We start from the raw sequence: 14,285 nt of genomic DNA, 5'->3' as shown, positions 1-14,285 counted from the left end.
TGAAAGAATACAAAAAGAAAAAGAAAATGGAGGCAGGACATCATGGGCCAGCAATGCTTTATTAAGCACCAGAGGGGCACATCTTTGGGGAGAAAATGGTGGTGGGCCACCACAGGGTCTGGGTTTTATAGGGTCTTAGCAGAGCCAGGTCATGGGAGGAGTTTTGGGGCTGGGGTGGGGGGGCAGGTAAAGTAACAGGAAGGTAATTTCCTTGGGGCCTATTTTCCATATCCTTCATTCCAGACTCTGTATAATGAGTTGAGGTGACATCATCATATCTGGCTATTTCCTGCTGAGAAGGGGTGGAGTAGGGGATCCCCTCTCAGAGATCTAGAAGAGGATAAGGAGGTAGGAGTTACTTTAGACTCCTATAAGAGGCCAGTCCAATTTTTGGTTGTGGCTTGAGGGATTATAGACGGAGGGAACTTTGACATCACTGTGGGTGATTCCTTCCTTATGGGGCTCAGAAGAGTCAGGTTGTGAATGAAGGAGGAGAATGGCTTTTGCATGCTCTTGGGAAGTGTCCTGGGCTAGATGGGTCACCTTGTCAAAATATTTATTTAGTTGTAGATGAACACACAGTATCTATTTATTTTCATGTGGTGCTGAGGATCGAACCCAGTGCCTCACACATGCGAGGCAAGCACTTTACCACTGAGCTACAGCCTCAGCCCCTCTTTTTTTTTTTTTAATGCCCAGTTATGGCTGTACTTTGGTTATAACTGCTTTTGTTAGGTGTTCAGGACCAAGCTGGTGAAATTGATCTTGTTCCAATCTATTGTTAAGAGTCAGCTGAGTTCCCTAAGGGGGTCGCTCTTAGAGAACTTAAGAAGCCTCTTAGCTCTTTTAGTGCCATCTTCCAGGATGGGTCAGGTCTCCTTGACCATGTGGCTTTCCTTGGAAGCATCAGGGATGTCTCCCTTCTCCAATGACCCTCCTCTTTTTTGCAGCATGTGTACTGGTTGGCTTTCTGTTCTTTGGGGCTCATGGATCCCCTTGATCAGGAGGTAATGTGGCCCAGAGTTGCAACCCCTTAGTGAAGTTTCCTTGTTTCCTGGGTTCAAGCTGACTCAGAGGGCAAGAGTCAAATATTGGCTATTTTCTTTCTCAGCCCTTTTACTTCCTTAAACTTTAATCTCTAAGCCTTGGTCTTAAACATCCAGCAAGCCAGTTTCATCAGTCTTAAAGTAAAAGTACTGGATTTTGACTTTAATGTCTATAACTTTACAGTCCTCCATACCTTCTATGTAATGGGGGTCACTATTAGTACTGGAAGTTAGGGTTACATCCTGTCTGCCTATATTTGATGGCCTACTATCTCCAATTAGCTCAGGTTGTTATAGTGAAAGTTGTACTTCTTTAAGGCACTATCAGACAACAGTTAAAGTTTATAAGGAGAATACAAAATGGAATTAACAAGAGTAAAAACACATGGAGTTTGTATGATAACTATAAGCTAAGAAACATAATTTTTATAATCTTAAACCTTAGTTATACATTACATCTCCTGTTTATTTTGAGATCACAGCAATCTTTTTTTTAAATATTTTTTAGTTGTTGATGGACCTTTATTTTATTTATTTGTATGTGGTGCTGAGAATCGAAACCTGAGCCTCACGCATGCTAAGCCAAGTGTACTACCATTGAGCCACAACCCCAGCCCTTTTTTCTCCTCCTCCTCCTCCTCCTTCTTCTTCTTTTAATATTTTTTAGTTGTTGATGGACCTTTATTTTATTTATTTGAGATCACAGTAATCTTTATAACAAAAAATTTATCCTTTAAACATAACTTCAAATGAGATTAAATCTAGCCTACTTTTAAATTATCTTAATATGGAGTAAGGCAAGAGGCAGAGTCTTAACTCAGGTGAGGTAGGGCTCTTGGCAAATCTAAAGTAAAGTATTTTATTTCTGAAGCTGATCTTTGCCTCTTTCTTAAATGCCATTGTATAAAGTTTATATACATTGTTTCCTGAGTCTATATGAATGTTAGCTAACACAATATAGTCTTACATCTGAAACATTAATCAAACAAAAGCTAAGAGAGCTTTTTAATTCCTTTTGTGGGAAAGTGGCAAAATGTTTTTATGTTTCACAATAATGACCTTTAAACAGATCAGACTCTCATTATCTTTTAAAAATACATTTAAATTTCTACCTCAGTGTAAAAAGTAACATAAAATTTTACATATATCTTATTGATAACAGGTCCAGTTACAGAACATTAAATGATATAAATAAATCACAAATAAAATTTGTTAATTTTATAAGTCTAAAATTACCATTATAGACAACTTTAGTTTGGAGAACGCCAGCTTGATAAAATGCTCTTATAAACCACCTACTTAAAAGACTTGTTTACCTGGAAGATCTGAACACATTTAATATACAAAGAAGATGGTAATAGCACCACAATTACATTGATGTTTTTGTATTAACCAAGTTTAGCTTTTAAAGAAAAATTTAGACGCTGTAATGTAGCGTAATACTCTAAAATAACAGTTGTTGTTTAACCCCAGAGTTGTATAAACCCTAAATTCCTTTAAGGCCAATTGCTCTAACATATTAAACTTAGTTTATACCAGTGCATTAATATTTGACCTTAGGGAAAAGCCTTGAATAGCTTTAACTGATTATGCTAATTATATACATGACCAATTTAGTTACACACACTTTTGAAATTTACCTTTCACAAACCCTTTTGTAACTTGGTTAGGCATTCTACAACTTTACCACACAAAGAGTTTCTCACCCAGAACATTTTTTTTCCTTTGACTTTCCATACCAAAATATATTTCTATCCTAGAACCTTCTTATTATTCCACTTTAATAAGATGAAATACTTTTATATCATTTACAGAACTTTAACTGAAACACAGCTAAAACTTTTGGACTCTTTGTACATAAAATTATACCTGTTAGAACTTTAATCTTAGTAAGCTTGTTTTTAGTGAAGTCGCAGACAAAGCAATCTTAAACCATTTTCCATTTAACAATTTATGAAAAAACACATAATGTTTAAGTATATTACCCTATGGAATTCAAGAAGTCAAGAGTACTTATTTATATATATTTAGCAGTTAGCACTTTAACTTTGTAAATTAATCAGATGTCTCTAACAAGCACATTTATGATTAATCCCACTTATGTTAAATCTAACTTACTTATTTTTAACTGTAATAATAAAGGATATCAGCAAGTGTAGTTAACAGTACTAGCCATCTCTTTCCTGTTAAAGAAAAAATCCTAGAAGCAATGATATTACATTCTAGACATTTTATAGAAATTAACATTCTATTGTCTGACCACCTAGAAAAACTTGTGAGTTAGTAAGTTTAAAGACGTCTTTATTCTCATCTGTTCACCTAATTTACCCAAATGAAAGTACATGAAAGAGAATTCAAAAAGAAAAAGAAAAATGGAGGCCGACCCCATGGACCAGCAACGCTTTATTCAGCACCAGAGGAGCACACCTTTAGGGGGAAAATGGCAGTGGGCCACCACAGGGTCTGGATTTTATTGGGCCCTAGCAGAGCCAGGTCATGGGAGGAGTTAATTACTTTCAATGGGCCCTTTTGGTGGGCAGGGCCAGGTCATGAAAGGAGTTTGGGGGCTGGGGTGGAAGGAAGTTTCCTTGGGACCTATTTTCCATATCCTTCAATTGCTTTTTGCCCATGGTAATGGGAATCTAGAAAATGCTACGGTAAGTCTTTGAGATGTGGAACCATCAAGTTCTATCAAAATTTCAGTTGAGATTATTAGATTTGACATGAACTTCCCTCAGAAGACTAAGGGTTCTACAAAGATTTGTTGGTTTGCAGACCACTCCCATTCATGATCACGGGATGGCTACTGATGACTCCATGCTCAGATCTGGTGTGATCTACTGTACTTTTTACCTCAGCTAGAAGCATTTTAATGGAATTGTTTGCTTCAAGTTCCCTAGGCAAGCCTTTGGTTGGCTGAAAACTAGAAAAGTGGTCTACATTTTGGTGGAACACTCTATCCAATTACTGCTGAAAATATGACTTGCCTTGTTTTTAGCAGAATCGGAGTTATCTGGAAGCATTTCCAGTAGATTGAGGTTGTTCATTTTCCTCTTCATCAGAAAACAATGGACCACTGGGAGCAAAATGGCGAAGAACCTTGGCTGTCAATCTTTATGTTTAAGGGAGGCCGAAGGTGATGGCTGGTGGAACAAAGACCAGAAAGAAGATCCAGTCAAGGTTGGGGGTAAGCAATGAACCGAATTCTCTGGAGGGCCCGAATCAGGAGGTGACATGAATAAAGTAGAAAAGGAAGATGTTCCCTCAGAGATAGTTGGAAATTTGTCTGCAGAAATTTTTTTTACCCCTGAGGGAGTTGGTATAGCATCTGCATCCCAGAGATTGGAAACTTCTGCTTGTACTTCTGACAACCAAGTAGTTGAAGAAATAATGGAAGGAGGTACTGTTGGCAAAAGTGGCTTTGGATCCTCATCATAAAATAGTATCGAGTCTTCTGTTGATTTCCAAGCAGGTAACTTGAGTAGTAGAATCTCCTGGGACAACACAGTGCCAGCAGCTAACTAACTGCATGTCTTGATGCTGCTCTTATTTTAATCCTGCTTTTTTTTTTTCTACGTAGTCTTGCCACCTTAAAAAGCTGGTACTGGAATTATTGTTGTAGGACAGATGAACATGCTGTTGGTGAATTACCTGTACCAGGTAATCCTTTAGGAAATGTCATGGAGTAGGAGGTACATACTCTAGTCTGCCATGCCACTTCCCTCTTTATACAGCATCTATCTGTTCATCCATTAGCAATGTTATGACTTGCTTAGAGTTTTCCCAGATATGATAACCTTGATCTTTTCCAGCTTCATCTATGTGTTGAAAGTCTTTTAATATTTGAAGATTACAGAACCCCTCTCTGCAATGATGAATAACTTTCTCTGATCCATTCTTGATGAGATAATCTGCTAGGGTAAGGGATTTATACACATGGCACCAGTTCTTCCCATGGTCACGGAGTCTCTGCCATAGCATATTCATAATCCCCGAGAGAGAAATTGTGTTGAAAGTCAAATCACTGGTATTCAACATCAGAGGACTAGAGGGACCCCAAGAATCATGAGAACTTGCTTCCCTGACTTTTATTTCAGCATCTGAGTAATTTTTCACGAAGCTTTTCACTTGCTTCCTGAATGCCATAGGTAGGACACGTTTGAAGGTGAAAAGGGGCATGAGAGCAATGGAACAGGAATTTATGTTACTGGTTTATAAAACTCTTGGCAGGTAGTTCTGCTGCTCCCAAATACAAATGATCAATCTCCATGTTGATAAAGTATCAATTTCCTGATGGAAAGTGCGCCAGCCATGGCCCAGGGCCTTTTCCCCCTGCTCAAATTCAAACCCTCTGAATTTTACTTTAATCTGAATTTCATCCTTTGGATGCCTAAAGATCTTTCATGATCACTCATGGTTAATTACCTTTTCTTCGAATAGGTTTAAAAGCAGGTATGAACCAGGTGTGCTGGCGTATTACTAGGGAGGCTGAGGTGGGAGGATCACTTGAGACCAGCCTGGGCAACACAGTGAGACCTCACCTCAATAAACCAAAAACCAAGCTGGGCACAGTGGCACATACCTGTAATCCCAGTTGCTTTGGAGGCTGAGGCAAGAGGATGGCAAGTTCAAAGCCAGCCTCAGAAATTTAGTGAGGCCCTAAGCAACTCAATGAGAACCTGTCTCAAAATAAAGGGGTGGGGATATGACTCAGTGGTTAAGTGCCCCTGGGTTCAATCTGTGGTACCAAAAAACAAACAAACAATGTGGATGGTCATCAAAGGTAAAATTGACTTGGAACTCAAGCCCTCATGAATTTCTGTGCTTGGAAAAACAATGACTGCACTTTAGTTGGTGTAGGTGGTAATGCTTCAATACCAAACAGCTCCAAAATCTAAGTAGCTCCAAACTATGTAAATTTATTTATACAGACTGACAGGAGCTTCACACATCAGTTGGCACCACAGTGGGGAAGGAAGATGGGTAACATGCACTGACAGTTTATAGCTTCTTACCCGATATGACACATGCCACCTCTGTTTATATTGTTAGACAAAATAAGTCACATGGTCATGTAAAACTTCAAGGGAACAGGGGAATTGGAATCCTTCCCTATCCATTAGTCTATTTATATTACTAAAATGAGATACCGGAGGCCAGATACTTTGTAAAGAAAAGGGTTAGCTGGATGTGGTGGGCCACACCTGTAATCCCAGAGACTTGGGAGACTGAGGAAGAAGGATCGCAAGTTTGAGACCCCCCCTCAGCAATTTATCAGAGGCCCTAAGCTAAGGAGATCCTATCTCAAAATACAAAAGAACAGGGGCTGAACTTGTGACTCTTCTGCCTCAGTTTCCTCTCCCCCCCACCCAAAAAAAAAAAAGAAGAAGAAAGAAAAGAAATAAAGAGGTTTATTTAGATCACGGTTCTGGAAATTCAAGGGATTGGCACCAGCATCTGCTCAGCTCTGGTGAAGGCCTCAAGAGAGATGGTATCACCTGAGACAGCAAGAGATCATATAGTGAGACAGGAAACCAAGTGGCCCAGGATTGTTCTTTTATAACTCTCTTGGGAGAACTAGCTTGGGGTCCTATGAAAATTACCATAATGTGTCCCAAGGACAGTGCCTCAAGCAAGACCTAAAGACCTCCCACTTGCCCACCTCTTACCATCAGCACACTGAAACCAAGCTTCCAACACAGGGTGGGGACACAAACCACACCCAAATCTCAGCACCCAGGTGGAGGGGACTCAGCTGCCTGTGAATGTCAGCTTTATGTGTGTGTAGTGTATTCTGAGGGTCTGCGTACCAACAGAATGATGCTAATTTTAATTTCTGGAACAAGTGTAACATTTTAAAAAATAACTTCTCTCTTTCTTTCTTTCTTTCCTTCTATATTGGAGATTGAACCTGGGCCCTTGGTGCATGCTAGGCAAGCAATCTGCCACTGAGCTATATCTCCAACCCTGCTCCTTTTATGTAAAAGACCATTTATTCCATTATAAAAGCACTTACTGTTAGTTGTGGAGAGTAACAGCCCTACTGGTGAAACAGGTCTCCCAGAATGGTGAAGGCATCAAATAGTAGTCAAGGACTAGTCCTAAAATAAGCAAACAACCAAATAAATTAAGTGGTTTTACCAAGGATTATTTTAACTTTGAGAACAAATATCAATTTGCTCTTCTCAACTTGGCAGTCCACCTGCGGTACAACTGTCAGGTAAAAATATCTTTATAACTTGGTGGTCCCAAGTTTAAATAAAAAAAAACACAACAGAAAACATTTCACACAAGGGAAAAAATTGCCAGGCACAGTGCTGCAGCCTGTAATCCCAGATACTCTGGAGGCTGAGGCAGGAGAATCACAAGTTGCAGGTCAGCCTCTGCAATTCAGTGAGGAGGCCCTCAGCAACTTAGGGAGACCCTGACTCAAAATTAAAAATTAAGAAAAAGAAAAAAGACTGGGGATGTCGCTCAGTAGTAAAGTGCTCTTGGGCTCAATCCTCAGTACAAAAGAAAAGAAAAAGAACAAAATGAAAACAACTCAATAAATACACTAGTGAGTTGGGTAGTGTCACACACCTGGAATCCCAGCAACTCAGGAGGCTAAGACAGGAGGATAGTTCCAGGGCAGCCTCAGCAACTTAGTGAGACCCTGTCTCTAAAAAAAAATAATAATAATAAAAAGGGCTGAGTGAGGATGTAATTCAGTGGTAAAGTGCCCCTGGGTTCAATTCCCAGTAATGAAAGAGAAAGAAGAAGAAGAAAAGAAAAGAAAAAAGAAAAAGAAAAGAAGAAATATCCTATATGTGAGCAAAAATACATGAGGAAGGAGGAACACGTAGTTTTTCACTTAACTGAAGAAACCAAGAGGAGAATGGTCTAGAAAAATGTGCATCCTGGAATGTCAAGTGTGAAGATTTTAGACAAAAATCTAAATAACGTGAATCTCCCTGAATGAAAATGATATCTTGCAGTATTTATATTTCAGTCCCCCCACACCATTTTTTTAAAGTTTTATTTTGGAATAGTCTCACTAAATTGCCCAGCCTGGCCTCCTGCCTCAACCTCCAGAGTAGCAGGGATTATAGGCATGTGCCCTTCCATCCAACTAATTAACTACTTCTAATAGAAAGAATTGGTAAAAATCTTCAAACTGCAGAACTGGGAGTGTAGCTCAGTGGTAGAGCACATGCTTAACATGTGTGAGGCCTTAGGTTCAATTGCAGTAAACACACACACACACACGCACACACACACGCACGCACACACGCACACAATCAAATTGAGCTAAAAAAAAAAATGGTTGCCGGGCGTGGTGGCGCACACCTATAATCCCAGCTCCTGGAGAGACTGAGGCAGGAGGATCAGGAGTTCAAAGCCAGCCTCAGCAATGGCGAGGCACTAAGCAACTCAGTGAGGCCCTGTCTCTAAATAAAATTCAAAACAGGGCTGGAGTGTGGCTCAGTGATGGAGTACCCCTGGGTTCAATCCCTGGTACAAAAAAAAAAATGGAATGTAAACTTTTTCCTTTCCAATGGTGACAACTTTCGCATAAGAAACATGTTTCCTGCAGAGGATCTCCTTCATCCGTCTCCAGGAGAGAAGAGGAAACTTGTGAAAAAGCACCTGGCCCAGAGCCCCCCCGTTCCTCCCCTATGGATGTGAAATCCCCAGGATGTGCTTCAATCATCTCTGTCATTGGCTATGTACAAATGGGACCTTTGTTTATTGTCTGCTTTACTGTTCTCTGCCAGGCCTCAGGAGGAAAGTCAAGGCTTCCGGAAGGACACTTCTTTAGAGGAGCAACACCAAAAGCCCGCTGAATCAAGACGAGTGGAAACCATCCCAACACACAGAGTTTGGATGAAAAAAAGAAAGAAAAAGGAAAGCTTTTGTCATCTAGATACCTCACTTCCCAGCCTCCTCTATGAAGTTAATCATGATTACCAGTTTCCTGCGTCTCTGCCCCACCAACGTGGTCTACAACACACACGTTTAGATACATGAGTTTATTTTGTTGCATATAATATATGTTGTATATAGTTCATAGAGAATGCAGAAACGGAGCTGGGGTTGTGGCTCAGCGGTAGAGGGCTTGCCTGGCACGTGTGAGGCCCTGGGTTTAACCCTCAGCACTACATAAAAATATAGGTATTGTGTCCATCTACAACTAAAAATAGTAATAATAATAGAAAAAATCTTGCAGGTAGAGTTTTAAAGATAACTCCAGGATTCAAGTTAAGGAATAAAAATGAGAAGCTCCCCACCCCATGCCCCCATGTGTGCCTCTCCGATCATGATGTCTCATTGCTGTAGATGCTCATGATTCTGACTTTTTTTTTTTTTTTTTTTTTTAACTGATTTTAAAAAAAAATGACGGGCTGGGGATGTGGCTCAAGCGGTAGCGCGCTCGCCTGGCATGCATGCGGCCCTGGTTCAATCCTCAGCACCACATACAAACAAAGATGTTGTGTCCATCGAAAACTAACTAACTAAATAAATTTAAAAAAATAATAAAAAATATAAAAAATTTTAAAAATGACAATGGAATGCATTACAATTCTTATTACACATATACAGCACAATTTTTCATATCTCTGGTTGTATATAAAGTATGTTGACACCAATTCCTGTCTTCATACATGTACTTTGGATAATCATGTCTAATCCTTGCTAATCCCCTGCCCCCTCCCTTTCCCTCCCTCCCCTCTGCCCTATCTAGAATTCATCTCTTCCTCCTATGCTCCCCCTCCCTACCCCACTATGAGTCAGCCTCCTTATATCAGAGAAAACATTCAGCATTTGTTTTTTGGGATTGGCTAACTTCACTTAGCATTATCTTCTCTAACGCCATCCATTTACCTGCAAATGCCATGATTTTATTCTCTTTTATTGCTGAGTAAAATTCCATTGTGTATATAGGTCACATTTATTTTATCCATTCATTCACTGAAGGGCATCTAGGTTGGCTCCACAGTTTAGCTATTGTGAAATGTGCTGCTATAAACATTGATGTGGCTGTGTCCCCGTAGTCTACTGTTTTTAAGTCTTTTGGGTATAAACAAAGGAGAGGGATAGCTGGGTCAAAAGGTGGTTCCATTCCCAGTTTTCCAAGGAATCTCCATACTGCTTTCCATATTGGCTGTACCAATTTGCAGTCCCACCAGCAGTTTATGAGTGTACCTTATGCCCACGTCCTCAACAATACTTATTGTTGTTTGTCGTCATAATAGCTGACTGGAGTGAGATGATATCGTGATTCTGACTTTTATGATGGTAAATTACTCACTTTAAAAAAAAATAGCTTGGGACTTGGGGCTCAATCGGTAGCGTGCTCACCTGGCATGCATGCGGCCTGGGTTCTATCCTCAGCACCACATACAAAAACAAAGGTGTTGTGCCTGCCGAAAACTAATAAAATAAAATAAAATTCTCTCTCTCTCTCTCTCTCTCTCTCTCTCTCTCTCTCTCTCTCTCTCTCTCCTCTCTCTAAAAAAAAAATAGCTTTAGCCCTTGCAAATATCTCCACAAATGATATGAAATTTATGGACTTGAATCATAAGTGAATTATCTTCTGTGTATTGCTTCTTTCAATTAACATTTTGTCTCTGAGATTCATCCACACATAGCTATAGTTTTGTCATTTCCACGATTGTATAGTATTTTACCACTAACGTATCATAAATTTATTCCATTTCTCTTTGAAGGACATTTGAGTTTTTAATTTATTACATGAAATGCTGCTGTCCACGGGTCTTGGTGCATGTGTGCTCAAGTTTCTCTCATATGTGTACCAGGAGGAGAATTACTAGGTTATAGGGTATAAATGTTTTTGGTTTTAATAGTAATACCAGACGGTTCTCCACAGTCACATACCAGTTTACATTTCCACCAGTAGTGTAAGAATATTCCCATCCGCAATAGTTTTATTACTTCTTGGCATTTTCAAAGTATATAATTATTGATTATTTTACACAAGTTGGAGAATAGTGTACATTCTCCTTACCTTTTTGTTGTTGTTGTTTGTTTTCCTTTTGGTGCTAGGACTTGAACCAGGGACTTGCACATGCTAAGCACACACTCTACCACTGAGCTATACTTCCAGCCCCACAATCTTACTTTTTGTTTTCTTTTTTGAACTCAGTGGTGCTTAACCACTAAGCCACACCCTCAGCCCTTTTTCTTTTGAGACAGGTCTCACTAAGTTGCTGAGGCTGGCTTTGAACTTGTGATCCTCCTGCCTCGGCCTCCTGAGTCACTGGAATTATAGATGTGCACCATCATGCCCAGCCAACCTTACCTTTATAACGACATGACACCTCTTGGAATTTATGTTATTTAGAATATATAGAACATACTGACATTAAATTCTCAGCTTACAAAACATTTTATGGTGTGAAGAACTCATTCTTTTTCTCTGCTGTCTTGAATAGCCCATCATTTTCAACATAAGGAAACACTTGCACAACAACAACGGCATCTGTCCACAGCTCATTTCTTGACCCATAGTAGGTATCATCAATTAATCGGCACTCTTTCCTGCTGAGCACAGATGCAGCCTCAGATTCCTCTCAACACAGTGCTCTAGTACTGCGCTGCTCACAATGGAGTTGTAGGATTGGCAACATCGGCATAACCTGGGAGCTTATGAGAAATGCAGAATCTCAGATCCCACCCCAAACTCACTGAATCTGATTCTGCGTTTTAATAACATTACATTTCCAGGTGATTTATCTCTGCAAGAAAGTCTGAGAAGTGCTGGTGTAGGCAGCCCTACCAATCAATCAAGGTCATTCCATGGGATGAAATGCGTGTGTCCTCCCTATTTCAGACGTACATTACAGGACTCTGACCTTGGTCCTGTCCTTTTCCAAGCAGTTATCTGTGCATTGAATGAGGATCAGGGGGCAGGCTGATCTGATTTGGCCAACAGTAAGCATCTCTAAGCGGGCAGCGTGGGCACTGAATTGTAGAATTGGGATACAAAACACTGAAAGGATGGACTGCAGAACTGACTGACAATTGGAGTAAACAATTTTTTTTTTTTTTTGGTTCTGGGAATTGAACTCAGGGGCACTCGACCACTGAGCCACATCCCCAGCCCTATTTTGTATTAAGCAACTCAGGGTCTCACTGAGTTACTTAGTACCTGGCTTTTGCTGAGGCTGCCTTTGAACTCATGATCCTCCTGCCTCAGCCTCCTGAGCTGCTGGGATTACAGGCGTGCGCCACCGCTCCTGGCATGAGATTAATAAAATTTGACCAAGAGAAACAGAATCCTTTTGAAAATAGGATCTTAGAAAGTATGGCACATGGTCTTACTTCTAGAACATGGACCTTGTGTTCCACAGAAGGGTTCCATTCCAGATTAATTTGGGAAGCCTTCCTTTGCTTTTTCCTCCTCTTTGAAAGTCACTGAATGCCCTAGAAAATATAGATTCTCCTAAGTGTCCAGTAAAGATACCAGGTTCTCTTTGTTTAATTCAGCAGTTCCCAAACCAATCACTTTCTGTGCACTATCTATTAATGTACTACAAGGACACAGCTTGGGAAATACTGGCTAGGGACTTTTAGTTTGGGGTGTGGTTCATGAAAAAGACAACACTAGCTTTGAAACACATTAAGAGAAGTGTAGTGTTCATGGCCAAAGGGAGGAGGCGCACCACTCCCTGCACCTTGATGGGCACTAAGTTGACTTCATAGGTAACTGTGTGGCAGGGCACTTGGAGATAGTCACAGGTGTGTGGAGACGGACGGAGAAGACAGTGAGGGCACACCACTTAGAGAGGCTCTTTCTTTCTTGTCTCAATGCATGATGACAACGATGGGGAGGAAAGGGATGGGAAGGGCATTTCAATCCTTAAGTCCCCAGAGGATTGAAAAGTCTTCTTGGGAGGACTTCACACTCCCCTCCCTCCACAGGGATCATTAAGTAACTGCTATGAAATATTTGTTGGGGGCTGGGAATATAGCTCAGTTGGTAGAGTACTTGCCTTGCATGCACAAGGCCCTGATTCAATTCCCAAGTGAAAAAATATTTATTGGAACATTCTGGAAGGAGGACCTAAAATTTCTCAGAGGGAGACCACAAAACAGACCTGAAGAAGTGGATTAAAGGCTCAGCGGTAGAGTCCCTGCCACGCATGCACAGGCTCACAAAATAATAATACTAATCAACAAAATTTTTAATTAGCTGGGTGTGGTGGTGCACACCATAATTCCAGTGACTTGGAAGGCTGAGGCAGGAGGATGGAAAGTTTGAGGCCAGCCTCACTAATTTAGCAAGATTCTGACTCAAAATAAAAGAAAAACGTTTGGGGATGTAGCTCAGTGCTAACCAAGCATGCACAAGGCCCCGGTTCAATACCCAGTACAGCAAAACACATCTCTAACTGTATAAATAAATAAATAAAGTTACAGAGGTAGGAAAAAAATCTCATCACAATGCAATAGAATTAAAAATTAATAACAAAAATTTAAACCCCAAGTTTAACCTGAAAATTTTTATAAAAGCTTTCTAAATAATTTTGGGTTTCAGAAGGAATAATACAAATTATAAACTACTCAGAAATAGGCCATAATTAAAGAGTTACACGTCAAAATCTGGGAGATGAGGTCAAAGATGTACTCAGGAAAATGAACGCTCATGTGTGTGTGTGGTGACAGCACGAGAGAAACTGACGTTAGGTGAATTAGGTTTCCAACCTAAGAAGCTAGCAAGTGAATGGCAAGTCAAATCTAAAGCAAGCATATCCAGAGTGACTAGAGGTAAAGGCAGTGATCGATAAAATAAAGACAAAACCTAATGATAAAGTTGATCAAACCAGTTCATCAAAAGAAAAATAATAAACATTTTTTGAAAAGTGTGAATGAAGTAAAAAAGGAAGAAACCAAAAATAATACCCATAGTAAGAAAGAAGACCAAAGCACAAGTATTTGAATATATGTTTTTTTAATTTTTTTTTAATTTTTATTGTTGGTTGTTCAAAACATTACATAGTTCTTGACATATCATATTTCACACTTTGATTCAAGTGGGTTATGAATTCCCATTTTTACCCCATATACAGATTGCAGAATCACATCGGTTACACATCCACTGTTTTACATATTGCCATACTAGTGTCTGTTGTATTCTGCTGCCTTTCCTATCCTCTACTATCCCCCCTCCCCTCCCCTCCCATCTTCTCTCTCTACCCCATCTACTATAATTCATTTCTCCCCCTTGTTTGTTTG

General features: G+C 40.0%; 1 pseudogene; it reads right to left on the bottom strand.

Moving 5' to 3' along the window:
- Window positions 1–3,797: 3,797 nt before the first annotated feature.
- LOC124085354 (ENTH domain-containing protein 1-like) lies at window positions 3,798–5,192 on the bottom strand (annotated as a pseudogene).
- Between the last annotated feature and the right edge of the window lie 9,093 nt (window positions 5,193–14,285).

Source organism: Marmota monax, unplaced genomic scaffold (genome assembly GCF_021218885.2).
Source record: "Marmota monax isolate L192 unplaced genomic scaffold, Marmota_monax_Labrador192_F-V1.1 WCK01_AAM20220418_F8-fsc00014, whole genome shotgun sequence".
Lineage (NCBI taxonomy): Eukaryota > Metazoa > Chordata > Mammalia > Rodentia > Sciuridae > Marmota > Marmota monax.
Note: the sequence above shows the minus strand (reverse complement) of the source record. Positions and strands in the feature narration are given on the sequence as shown.